Here is a 14,230-nt window from a genome sequence, read left to right as displayed (position 1 = left end):
CTGGTAGCTCCAGGTCTTCACACTCACATCAATTTTGGAGGCTGAATACAACTGAAGGAAGCCCGGGCGGGTGCGTGGCTGGGGCAATCAGTCATATGACTTGCCTCTGGGCCCCCCCCCCCAAGGCAGTGGGCCCCCAGACAACTGTCTCCCCTTGCCCTATTATAGTTACACCCCTGACAATTCCTATAGAAATCAATGGGAATGATACATATATTATTTGATTATATATACACATATATTATTTGATACACATATATTATTTGATTTCTTTAACAGTTGATAGCTTAATGTGTGAGCTGCTCCTATGAAAAATATCGTGTTTGGGCTGTGATGACATCCATAAGCAAGCATCAAGCTGTAGTCATCAACTGATTTAGCAAGCATCTATCTATACTACAACCCCATTTGGATTTAAAAACCCTGTTAACTGTAATGAGACGTTGGGAAAATGTGCGAAAGTAATGGAAATTCCTCAAGAACATAACCTTCGGTCAAATAGTGGAGAATCACTCTCCTGATCCACCTAAGTTGGAAGGTGACATCGTCCTTTAATCAATACCAAGTAGGGCTGGGAGAGACTCCTCCCTGAAACCTTGGAGAGCCGTACTACCACTCTGTGTAGACAGCATGACTGAGCTAGATGGACCACTGGTCTGGCTCGGTATAACGTAGTTTCTCTTCTTATGTTCCTGTGTTCCACGGCACCAGCATCATAGGCTTCCTCATCAGCACGCCTTTTCTTTTTCCCTTTCCCCCTCTAGACATAAAACACAGTCTCTTCGTCAGAGAAGCACTGAGGGCGTGGTGACGTTACGGCTGGTTTGGCCTGAAAATGGAAAAACCCAGGCTTAAATCGCCCCGCTCATCAAGGGGACCTTGCCCAAGTCACTGCCTCTCATTGGCCGCAAGAGGCTTTCCCTGTATCCAAACAATGGGAGGAAAGTCTGCTGGCTTCCTCAAATTGCTTCTGATCTTCATCTGCGCTCTTGATTGGCGCAGAGGGAGCGGCGAGTTCCTGTTTCAGCCAATCGTCGCCTACAGCGCTAATTCCCGAACTCCTCAGTCTTGACTCAGCAGTGCCTCTCGTGGCTGCTAGCGGCGCAGCCTTGGCCGTTTCGACTCTCTGTTTTCGTCGCTGAAGCGGCGAGTGAGTGACTCCAAGCGTTGGTGTTTTTCCGCCGGGGGCTGCATTCTTGGGCAGCGTTTACGGCATCTCCGTAGCTGCAGTCCGGCGCAACATCGGCTCTGGCACGTCCTGTGACCTTGACGCCATTGCCAATCCTTTCTCCGGACACCGTTATCTAAATAGGGCTGTAAATCAGGCCCTTGTCTGATGGCGTGTCATTACAGGGGCTCCATAAAAAGGAGCTCTGCGGCGGCGCTGTTTACATTGCAGCCCCGTAAAATATTTCCCCTGTCTTTTGTATTAGCGTCTCACTGTAACATCCCGTAAATCACGGCCCTTCAGCGTGAGGAATGGCTAAACCCCTTACATATTTTTGGAGGCATAAATAATGTCAATTGGTTTCCATTATGCTGCAAGTCAGGGGGAGAGGCAGCCCTGAGGTACAGAAAGACTATACCTAGCACACAGCAGCAAGCCGAGAAAAAGGCAACCCCACGTGATTCGACTCCCCAGCAATCGCGAATGGAAGTTTCCTGGAATGCGTTCACTTGGCACCGATACCGGGTGGGCGTAGGCCATGGGCATCAATATTAGAGCTGATCATAGAGCTCCAGCACCTATTGACTCTTGGAAGCTGCCTCTCGCACAAGGCTCAACCCTCTTTTGTCTCGAGCATGTGCAGAGTACATTTGCTCCTACAGCGTCTGTGGGAAACAAAGATGGCTTCCAAAGCGAGAGTAAAGGGACTGCGCTCCCAAGTCAGAAGGCGCGGCATCCCATCCTGCTGTGCTGGAGCCCCAAGAAAGTAACTGGGAGAGTGAGATTTTGACCTGCTTTATTACAACAGGAAGAAACTGGAGGAAGCCATGTGGTATAACCTATGCACATACAGGGGTGCTCCAAGACATTTTGCTGCCTGAGGTGAAGGACAAACAGATGCCTCCCCATCTGGGAGTGAATGCCCAGCATTCTCAGCCCATCCTGCCAAGGCAGCAGAGGTGGCATGCGGGTACTCTCAGATCCTGGCACCCATCCAGGCAGCAGTGGCAGAGATGTTCTGAGTTCCATTTGGTGGTGGTGGTGGGGGGGGGGCTAGGAAAAGAAGATGTACAGCCCAGTGGGGCAAAGAGAATAACAGCACCCTCCACTGGGGTGCAGAAGGGTGTCAGAGAGGCCCATGGGTGGAGCCCATGGTGGTCAGGAGCCAGTGCTTGCTGCCCCTTCTGCTCCTCTTCACACTTGCACCTGAACTGACTGCCTCACCTAGCCTTGTGGAAGGGCCGCTCCCCCCACCCGTGCATGCCTGTACCCCCGCCAACTGGGCAAATCTTCAGGGTAAATGCCGGAAATGGTAATTTTTAAAAATGTGCCTTACCAGTGTTTTGAAAAATGTATTTTAGATTTTATTTGTAATGCTTTTCTTTTAAGGTGCTGTCCCAGCACTGCTTACAATGAATAGCACAGAACAGCACTATATGTCAACTTTAATTTTTAAATGGTTCAACCCAGGCACTCATTCCCATTGGATTTGTGGGGCCACATTAATGGCCAATTTCTGCCCCCCCCCCACATCTGAATGCTTTCCTTGTCTTACAGTGCAAAATAAGAAAATAAGAGCCAGAGACTCTTGCATTAGAAGTGGGGCAAGCCAAGGAGAATGAATAAGATCCCGGGGGGGGGTTAGCATGGGTGTGTAGAGATTGTGCACTGAAACATTGGGGTCTGCTCTACAACATATATTCCTGTTGTCCATAGACTCAGGCTTCCTGTTCATGTACAAATGCTTGGATCCTCCCATGGCAACACATCCAGGTTTTTGGCACAAGCAGGAATTTCAGTGGAACCCTGTGCCTTTCATAGTGATATCACAGGCCAACACGAGACAGGTAAAGTATAGGATTGAAGGAGGATGGCTGGAAAGAATTCCAGCTTACAACAAACTCTCTTTCAGCCTTTTTTTTTTTACTCTTGCCTCCTACCAATTATAAATCCCTATCCCCACTGACGAATCTTAGCTCCGTGGGATGAATCTTACAAGCCTTCCAGTCATTGCTTCTTTCTTGCTGCACATGCCCAGCATGCAAAAATAGCAGCTGTATTTTTTGGGGGGTGGGAGTTGTGTGGCAGGTCAGCATTTGTCCAGTCTGGGGATAATCAAGTAACCTTTGTTTTTGTTTTATGCAGATCCAGCTATTGCAAATCCAAAAGCAGCAGCACTTTTGTTTGTTACTTGTCTAACCATGATGAGTCTGAAGAGGAAGAAAGGAGAGAGGAATGCCGAGATGTTTGAACTATATGTGATGCAGTTCAAGCACAAAAATGGGCAGCTTGTTAGTGAGAAGCAGCAGGCACTGGGGAGGATGAGGGTGGACACTGACGCATTATAGAAGGCAATGAAGATGCTGGAGCAGGATGTGGCAGATACAGACATCAGGGAGGCGAGGCAGGAGTATTTCCGTGTCCTGTGTCTGAATACTCAGGTTCTGCAGGGCTTGGCAGATGGCATGAGTTAGGTGATTGAGGCCGTCCTGTCAGCCTTGCACCAGCACTGGGCACCACAATACCACTGAGTGCTTGACACATGGTGCCATTTGAAGCAATGGGAAGCACCTCAGTATCCCCCATGCTCTTGCTATGAGCAGCCAAGACAGTGATGGGTCTCTGCCTTGCCCATTTGCGTTACTTGTAGGACACCTTCACCACGCAAAAAGGGATACCACAGGCCCAATATGCCACTGCTGGGAAACCGAACACCTCCCAGGCCCATGGAGATGAGGATTTTGGGAAGTTTATATAGTCTGACACAGGCTATATATGAGCTTCTGCTCATACAGAAATTGTTCATCCGTCTCTGGCCATCCCACACCACAAGTCCAAACCTCTCCCTGGCCTCCAGCAGCAGCAGCAATTCTGGTTTCTCAGGAGGAGAGGAAACAACTCCCATGTAATATCTGGTGGCTAGTGCACCTATTCCTGTGAAGGCTTGGGTGACACACATTAAGAATCCTGGCAGTCATCCATTTCCTCTTCTGTTCTGCTTGAAAACTTGAAAGATGTGTTGCACATGGAAATTATGGAATGGAACATCACAGAGCATCTGCATTTAAGTTAATCAGGTTCGGCCCTATAAGCTGCATATATGGGAGATTGCATGGACTGCGTGCTCCAAGAAGGAAGAGCAGAGTCTAAGTGAAACGATTAGGTAACATATGAAAGAGGTTTGTTTAGCTTCCCGCTTTCTGAGGGCTTCTATTATTCTGACTTCTGTAAGACTCCCCAAATTTCCATATCTTTCCAACTTCCTGACTAATACATGAAGAAACTCTGAACCACTGCTCTCTTTCTTTATATTCAGTTTGGAGTCTTGCATCTCAAATTAGTTCCACTGAAGACTAGATAATGTGCACCTTATTTGTCCAAATGATGGGGACATGAGTGATGAAATAGAAGACCTCTAGAGCAGATCTACACTACCACATACAGAGAATCCAGTGAACTGCCTTTTGGGTGCTGGAAATTCTGTTAGAGATATGTAACCCACTCACAATTCAATGGTGGAGTTTTTCCTTGCTAATTTTGTATGTTTTATCTTTTTGTTCTTTTGCTTGTAAACCATCCTGAGAACTGAATGGTGACATATATTAAATAAATAAACATAAATAAATCCCCTGGGGAAACAGGACCACCAGTTATTCTAGTTTAAGTATGTGCAATGAATATGCCTAGAATCTCATCTCAGATCCATTCACTGCATGGAAACTTTCCTATAGATGTAATGTCAATGACCTTTGGTTCTGACACTTCTAAACTGTCTGAGATCTTGAGAAATGATGTTGGAGTATGTTTTAGCTGAATTTAGAAGATCAATGAATGCTCCGCTTCAGTCAGGAGATAAAAGGTATTTGACCTTATCAGACTGATGTACACTAGGATAATGAGCATCTAGTTTTTATTACGTGGATAATTATGGCATCTTTACTTGGAAATCTGAATATTTATCTGTTAAGGGGGCAAAAACTATTTATGGCAAACCAGCCTGAATGAGCACAGCACAAACAGAGCTTTATGGAAAATGGTCATTACATTTTCCATGTGCTCTGCAAAAAAGCCAGTCTAGCTGTCCACCATGTTCATTTTTTTTAAACCTTCTAAGTTACTAGTCCTGTAAATGACAATGTGTTTACAAGGATTTTTATGTCATCAGAACAAAATCACAGCTCAGCTTCCTCTCTAGTGTGTATTTTATTCAGATGGATGTGTCTCAAGAAACATTCCAACTGAAGAGAGGACTGCTTTATTTGAGAATGTATTTATTTGAAAATCTGTAACTTACAATTTAGGCAAACCCAGTCTTCACATTTATTGCCATTAGTAGGCTTCAGGGATCATAAATTACATCTGGGAAATTGCTGCCTCTAAATACCATGTGCCAAAACAGTATATCAGATGCAAGATGTTTCATTTTATTTCTAATCATGCTAATGACAAACATTGGCAAATGAAAATTGAATGGCAGGTTCAGTGCTGTAGTCCAAAAACATTAAGACAATTATTCTGAATTGGTGTGGTCCTCTGATTCCATTTAGAAGAAGGTCCAGGTTTATTTGTTTAAATTCAACCTCAGTAAAAGACCTGCAGCACTATTATCTCCATATACTATCTACTATCTCCATAATCCCTACTGCCTAAGAAATACAGAGGGAAACATTAACCAGATGACTATCTAGCCTTGAGTTCTGTTTGGTATATTGCATCTCAAATGGATTCCACTGAAGACTGAAATTAATCCACAAAAGGATTGATGTGTTCCTTCCTTAGACATGTTTGCATATATCCATTATCATATGCAAATAAGCTTTATGAGCTGGAAAAAGTAACAATTCTGTTTAGGACAAAGTGAAGTTTCTTCCAGGGGGAACTGGGGTGCCTGCAACAAAATATTGCAATGTATTATCAAAGGAACACTTTTAGGCAGGGTTTTAGCAAGCCAGGAGTAGGAATCCCGTAGTGCTGATCAGGCTTCATGGTGGGATAGATCCAGGAGTGGGAAAAGGACCACGTTTGCTTTTCCCAGTTCTCTGATGCAGCCCCTTCTGTGCTATATAGTGCAGAAGGGGCAGGTTTTGGAACGCTTGCTAGTGCTAGACTTCAGCCTGAGTGCTTTCTAGCAATATAGTGAGGGGGCTTGTGGTTGTGGAGAGTGAGAAAGGGAAGAAGTGCCCTTTTCATTCCTGTCCTCCTGAAATTTCCCTGTACAGCACAAGGAGGGGAGTTTCCTAATACCATGGCATACATCCCACCAACCCTAACTCCCATTCCAGGGTACTTCCTGTAAGCTGTTAAGGGCTTAAAGATGCCAGTGTCCATAGACATTGACAATAGATACATTGAATATCCATCTTAACTACTGTCAGCTGCAGATGTAACTGACAGACTTTCACTGCCTGCCCAACTTCTGGTTCCTTTAGATCCCCCCCACCCCACTGGGGCCAAAGTGAGAACTGCCCGCCAGATAACAATGGAGAAAGTCATGATTTTAGCATAGCAGTAGTTTCCCCTCTCTAGGCAATGAGATGAGTAATAGTATTTTCTTATCTCTGTGTCCCCAACTGTTTATGAGCCTCATCTGAGGTCCTGGAAGCACACATCGTTCCTGGAAGCAAACAGGATCTGTTTGGAGCCTTTCAAATATATATATTTATTTTAATGTACAAACTTATATACTACTGCATTTGTAGGAAGTTTCCTTAGTATTTATTTATTTGCATTTATATCCCACTCTTCCTCCAAGAAACCCAGAGTGGTGTAAATGGTTATGTTTACCCTCACAACAACCATGTGAGGTAGGGTTAGTCTGAGAGATAAGTGACTGGTCCATAGTCACTCAGTGAGTTTCATAGCTGAACAGGAATTTGAACTCGGGTCTCCTACTACCTTGTTCACTACCTTGTTTTTGCATGACTCCATTTTATTTCTAAATTGATAGGCACCTGATCACCTGAGTTTGCTTTGATAGCTTTCTGCCAATCCCTGCCTATTGGAATAGCCTGTGGACATTTCATACTGGTACACACTTGTTTTTGTTTGTCTGTGCAAATAATTTGTATGATTCCCTGAAAAGGCAGTCTTACTCCATTTGAACCTGATGGCAAATCTCTCATTTGGTACAACTCTTGATTAGATAGATAGATAGATAATATCACAAGCCTAGGCAATGCTAGTTTTCCAATATCTGGGCTGAATCAAAATATATGGACTCAGCAAAATGATAAAACTGGTGCCATTCCTAAATCAAACTTAACTGTGAAGAGCATAGGAATGGTGATGTTCTGGGCATGTCTGCTCTGTGGGACTTCTGGGTGCACTCTGGGACTCTCTAAAGTAAAGTGTGCCGTCGAATCGGTGTCAACTCCTGGCGACCACAGAGCCCTGTAGTTGTCTTGTGGTAGAATACAGGAGGGGTTTACCATTGCCATCTCCTGTGCAGTATAAGATGATGCCTTTCAGCATCTTCCTATATCGCTGCTGCCCGATATAGGTGTTTCCCTCTCTACATGATTACAATGTCCTATTTCCCCCCAGATCTGAACAGGGCTTTGGTCTCTGTCCACAGTGCTGATAACTTAGATCAGGGGTGGCCAAGCTGAGTTGCTGCAGCTGTGGTTGGACTGCAATCCCAGCATCCCCATCTGCAACAAAATGCAACTGGGGTGATAGGAGTTGTAGTCTAACCACAACTGGAGAGCTTCAAGTTGGCCACCCCTGCATCTGATGGACAAAGAAGAGGAAAGAGGCTGGATAGTCACCATAAGAAACATGGATGGGCTAGGGAAGAGTGGACCTGTAGTGTCACTCCCACTGAACATTTAGCCATCATGATTCATTCTCTCTCTCTCTCTCTCTCTCTCTCTCTCTCTCTCTCTCTCTCTCTCGTTTAGCCTTCTGCTAATGAAGTCCATATGAAGAGCAGTTCCGTGGACAGAGAAAAAAAATTCTCCCTCTCTCACAGCACTAGAACCAGGGGTCATCCCATGAAACTGAAGGCTGGGAAATATAGGACCAACAAAAGGAACTACTTTTTCACACAGTGCATAATTAATCTATGGAATTCTCTGCCACAGGATATGGTGATGGCCACTAGCTTGGATGGCTTTAAAAGAGGCTTGGAGAAATTCATGGAGGACAGGTCTATCAATGGCTACTAGTCCGGTGGCTGTGGGCCACCTCCAGCCTCAGAGGCCAGATTCCTATCAATACTAGTTGCAGGGGAGCAACAGTAAGAGAGAGGGCATGCCCTCTCCTCTTGCCTGTAGACTTCTCAAAGGCATCTGGTTGGCCATTGTGGTGTGAAATGGGATGCTGGACTAGATAGGCCTTGGGCCTGATCCAGTAGGGCTGTTCTTATGTTCTTAATGTAAGCAAGTGTAAAGTGATGCATATTGGGGCTAAAAATCCAAACTTCACATATTCATTGAGGGGTTTAAGCTGACATGACCAACCAGGAAAAGGATCTTGGGTTCATTGTGGATAGCTCACTGAAAATGTTGACTCAGCGTGCAACAGCAAAAGAATGCTAATTCCATGCCAAGGATTATTAGGAAAGGGACTGAAAATAAAACTGCCAATGTAGTCACATATAAATCAATGATGCAACCACATTTGGAATATACTATGTACAGTTCTGGACAGCCCACCTTAAGAAGAGCATTACAGAGTTGGAAAAGGTGCAAAGAAGGGCAACCCAAATAATCAGGGGGTTCAAATGACTCACCTATGAGGAAAGGCTACACTGTTTTGGCCTTTTGAGTTCAGAAAGAAGGCAGGTAAGGGGAGTCATAATAGAGGTGTATAAATTTATTCACAATGTGGATAAAGTTGACAGAGATAATTTTCTCTCTAGAGAACCCAGGGTCATACATTGAAGCTAAATTCTGGGAGATTCAGGACAGATGAAAGAAAGTACTTCTTTATGTACGTGTTGTTAAATAGTGTGGAATTTGCTGCTGCTGGGTGTGGTGATGATGGCCACCATTATAGATGGTTATAAAAGGGGATTAGACAAATTCATGGAGAATAGGGCTATCAACCTATTGATACTGCTTGGTGGTAGCTATATACTTCCATCAGGGTCAGAAGTGGCATGCCCTGGAACACCAAGGACTAGGAAGCACCAAGGGAGGGGAGAGGCAGAATGCTGGACTAGATGGGCCTTGCTCTGATCCAGCAGGGCTTTTCTGATGTTCTTAATTAATTATGTATTGTGTGAGGAAGGATTTCATTTTGCCGATCATGAACTTGCTTTGGGCAGTTTTGAAGAGCTATGCGGAGGCTTGAGGGTGAATTTTTGCTATAGGAGGATCAAGTGGACAATCCAGAGTTGGCTCCTCTTTTTTGCCATTTCCCATAGTGCAACTTTCAAAATCCAGGGCAGGATTTTGTATGGGTATTGTGTAGATTTTGTATGTGTTTTTGTGCACCAGTGCCACCAACTCCAGTCTAACACTCCTAGAGACTATGTTAATGCATGGGAGCATAAGTTTGCATAGTATACGTGTGTGTGTGTATGCACATGGGCATGCTCTCTCTCTCTCTCTCTCTCTCTCTCTCACACACACACACACACACACACACACACACGATGGTTTTAAGCATTAATTGTGTGGTCTCTTTCTATCCTGATAAGTTCCTATAAGCAAAGTTGTCTTTGACAGCAGCAGCAGCAGCAGCAGAAGAAGAAGAAGAAGAAGAAGAAGAAGAAGAAGAAGAAGAAGAAGTTGTTCTTGTTTACAATCATTGTGAATTCCTTCTGAAAAGATACATGTCAGGAATGACTGGTGGGCTGAAAGAGCTCATCGAATCACTTAAAAATAAAATTTGTCTTTGCCAGTTTACTGCTGGAGGACCAGCATGTTGGACAATAGCCTAGAATGTGTCTCTGAAAAATATAATCTGAAACACATTACAGTCATGACAATACAGTACAAATAGACATCACAAGAAGGTGATTAACACGGCACTGTTATCTGTTACCCTCCCCTGTTTCTTTTTGTCTGTCAGCCCTAGCAGAAAAGGGTCTCAGTTCTAGTTGGTTTGGGAAAAGAAATGCCATCATGACTGGATATTTTCAAAAAACAAACAGGGTGTTTTTTTCAGTTTCCCTCTAGGGAGACCTGCAAAGGAAACAGAATATGGAAAACATCATTTGAATAAAACAGCTCAATGGACAAAAGTCTTCTTTTGGGAGGACGACAGGCTCTCTTTTGGGGAACTTCAGGCATTTTGGCCTAGGAGGGCATCATAGTGGATGGGGTAGGGATATGGCTGGTCTTCTGTCATCATTATGGAGGACTTTGGGAAGCACTCTTTCTTCATCCAAGGCTTAGCAAAGCTGGAGGTAGAAGAGCATTTCATTTCTGAACTGGCCTGGCAGTGTTTGAACTAAGGTATACTACTATGATGACGACGACAAAGAATAAGAATAAGAATATATTAATAAGATGGCTCCCTGTCCCCAAAGGGCTCCCAATCTGACAAGAAATTGAAGGGAGACACCAGCCACAGCCACAAAAGTGATGCTGTGATGAAGCTGAATAGTTGTTATTCCTCTGCTAAATCTGATAGAATGGCCACTTGGAAAGGTGCCCCTTTGCTCAGTTGCTCCAGCATCCCATGGTCCTTCGTAAGAGATGCAGGGGTATATTCCCACTCAGCACCACAGCTTGGCCAGGTCAGAGGCAATGTGAGCTGCTGCCGGCGCCACCTCCAGCTGGGCTGGGTTCCCTGAAGAGGAATCAAGACGATGGTGTTAGCTTTTGGGTGAGGGCTCCTTCGTGGACCAGAGTCCTAGCAATTGCCCACCCTGCTAGCCTTTGGCTCTGGCTGTGAGAAGAGGGGCTTCAGGCAACGGAGACAACAGCTCAGAGCAACTGGAAGGAGGGAGCAAAAGGAGGTGCAGAAGGATGCCTTGTCAAACCTGGTTTGAATAGAACCAGCCCAGTTTGACCGGTCCAGATGTAAACTGGACCAGACTCCAAAAAAGGGTGTTGGTCCGAGTTTGAGCCGAACTGGCCCCAGTTTTAATAGAAGCAGTTCAGAACTTGGTTCAAACATGCTTGTAAAGGGGAATCCGGTGAGAAGCCACCGAGGCCAGAAATGGGCCATGCTGGAGCACCGGGCCTGGTCTAGAGAGTTTGAGGAGCCGTGTAGCTGCCATGCCACCACTTATACTGAACTGCCAGAATCGGTTCCATGCACACCCCTACTCTCAATAAAGGTAAAGTGTGCCGTCAAGTCGATTTCGACTCCTGGTGCCCATTTAGAAATTCCCAGAATCTCCATTAGTTTATTGTTCTTCTAACCAATAGCAAGAAGGAGCTGCTAATTCTGTCTGTGAGATGTCTATGTGCCATTTGGAGCCACAGTTTTAATTCTATCTCCAAGAGGTTGCAGAAAAGCAATGCCTCAGTGCTGCTAAAAGGCCCCTAATACAGAAGGGACAATAAGTAGCTTTTAAAGTTTCCACGGGCTTAACAAAGAAGGAAAATACTTTTCTTCACACTGAAAAAGAAAGATAATCTTTAAGAGTTCTGTTTATTTTGATTGATGTACAGCTCCACATACATTATGCAAGGGCTAGGCAAATTATTAATTTATGTGTTGTATACCGAATGAAATGTGAGAAAGAACTTCCTCATTCAAGCCTGTAGTATCAAACTCTGGCATCCAAATGAAGAAAACAGGGGCCTAGTGAGAGAAACAGATCCACAATGGCCTTTATCTGCCATAATCAGAGAAACATCAGCGGCAAAGCGTGAGGGGAATGCGGTTTACACAGGAGACGCCGCCTGTGTAGGGTTTCAGTTCTGGTTAATGACACTGTAAATCAGGCCTGTCATCTTTTCAAATGATTTTTCTTTCAGCTTGGACTTAAGAAAACAACCACCGTCACCTTCCCAACATGAGATTCCACAGGAACCCAACTTACTCCCTACGTCTCACCCCAATTTTTAATGTAAGGAAAGAGATGTTGTGACTAGGCTAAAAGCCTGAGGAATGATATGAGTCCTAAAATTCTCTTTGCAGTGGTCATTACAGAGAGAGACAGAGAGAGAGAGAGAGAACATGATCACTTCTGCATGATCACAAGTACATGATCACGTCTTTATTGTATATGAGGTTGATGGAAGACAAAATGGCTTCTTTCTAGAATTATCCAAATTCACAACAGTTTCATCTCAGAATAGGATCACTCTCTGATAATTTACACATCAGCAGGCACTCCCCATTCACCTGGGACCCTTATTCTATGGCATATCTAATGCTATTTACATTTTAATTTACCCCTGGGCTACAGCCTTTCAAACATAAACACATATAAACATGTTACAAACTGCAAACATAAGAAATAACCGCCCCCTAACTTTATTATCAAATTAAAATCCCAACCCTGTTCCTCAGCTCAGGTTTCCTTTAACACCATCCACAAAAGTCTAAACACAGAAAATATCAAGACTTGGACTCTGCAACTAGAAGGTATTCCTTCCATAATGGAAGGAATCCCATAAAGAGACTTACAATGTCTCTCTACATACCCTCATTGTACGGACATGCACTCAGTAGGATATTTTCTCAGTCATTTTGAAAGATTGCAATGGGCCATTGTGACAAGGCAGGCTACAGCTTTGTGGGAAAAATTCAACATCTTGCTTCAATCTTATCTAGAAGACAATAGGTAGTCATTGCAATCCAGTGTTGTGACCAGTGCTTCCTCTAACAGGGATTCCCAGATGTTGTTGACTACAACTCCCAGAACCCCCAGCTTCAATGGCTTTTGCTTGAGGATTATGGGAGTTGTAGTCAACAACATCTGGGGATCCCTGTTAGAGGGAACACTGGTTGTGACTAATTTCTGCCACCCCAATACAGGCTGTGTTCTGATCCCACTGCAGCTTTCAACATGTGTCCTATCATGTTAATCTTGTGTCCTACCTATACTTCTAAGAAGCATTTCTTTGGGAGTCTTCATTATGACCCATCACTTAAATACCATCATTAAGACCACCACACACACATTTCACCACTTGTTTTTTCAGAAGATTTGCCCTATCAGTCAATCTGGCCACATTCGCACGTAACACAAAATCACAGTTTAATGCGGCAGAAGTTGGAATTAGTGAATGTCCAAATGTGTGCAACTACAGTTTCGTGGCAAAAGCAACCGGCAGTTTCTCTTGCAAAACTGAAACATTGATTTGTAGTGACTTTTGCCACCCTCAACCTGAAATTGCATGGTGGCAGCGTTACGTCCAAATGCCACCATAATTGCAGTTTAATGCAGTTTCTGGAACCATAATAATAGAGAGGGCTGACCAGACCTGCCCGGGAACTGCGCCTGCTCCATGCCTGCGGAGCTTCTCCCTGGCCATCTCTCCGATAACTTGCCCCACCCCCATTTCCAAGCTAATAAAGCAGTTGTCCGGTAACAGGGATGCCACCATGTCCCAGCCCAAGATTCCAAGCCTGTCAAATGGGAAAGTCTCACAGGGGCATGCCCTCTTCCCACTCAGTCCCATATTCTCCGCTCCTGGCAGACAGGAGAGAAAGGGGACAGGATGGCAAGATGGGCACTATGTGCTTAGCTCTCCAAAAATGAAGCGATCAAAATGTATGTTCACAAGCACATGCAATCGCTGTGGCAACATGAACAGGGCAACCCCATTAGATTGTTGGGATGGTAACAAGCTGTGGGGACAGGAACCCTGGCAACATCTTTCCGTGTCTTGATGACTGCCATGAGGAAGCAGTCAAAGGGGGCCCTCTGCCAGCCTGTCTGCCCATCTGAACATAACCATCTTTATTTTTGCCCAGAACAGCAACTCCACTCTCCTGGGGTCGCAGACAACTGGGGCTCACCTCTCCCATGATTCCCTGCAGTGGCAGACCCGCATATGCCATAAAGCACATCGGAATCTGGGATATTTGAATGAGAGTTCTGTCCCCGAACCCAGTGTTTCCCCAGTCTGCCCATCCAGTTACGCCCCGACACGTGAAGCATCAAAACATGCTTTGGGTGCATCAAAGGTTTCCCTGGAGAGGAGGGGG

The sequence above is a fragment of the Hemicordylus capensis genome, chromosome 2, assembly GCF_027244095.1.
Source record: "Hemicordylus capensis ecotype Gifberg chromosome 2, rHemCap1.1.pri, whole genome shotgun sequence".
In the NCBI taxonomy this organism is placed as follows: Eukaryota; Metazoa; Chordata; class Lepidosauria; order Squamata; family Cordylidae; genus Hemicordylus; species Hemicordylus capensis.
Note: the sequence above shows the minus strand (reverse complement) of the source record.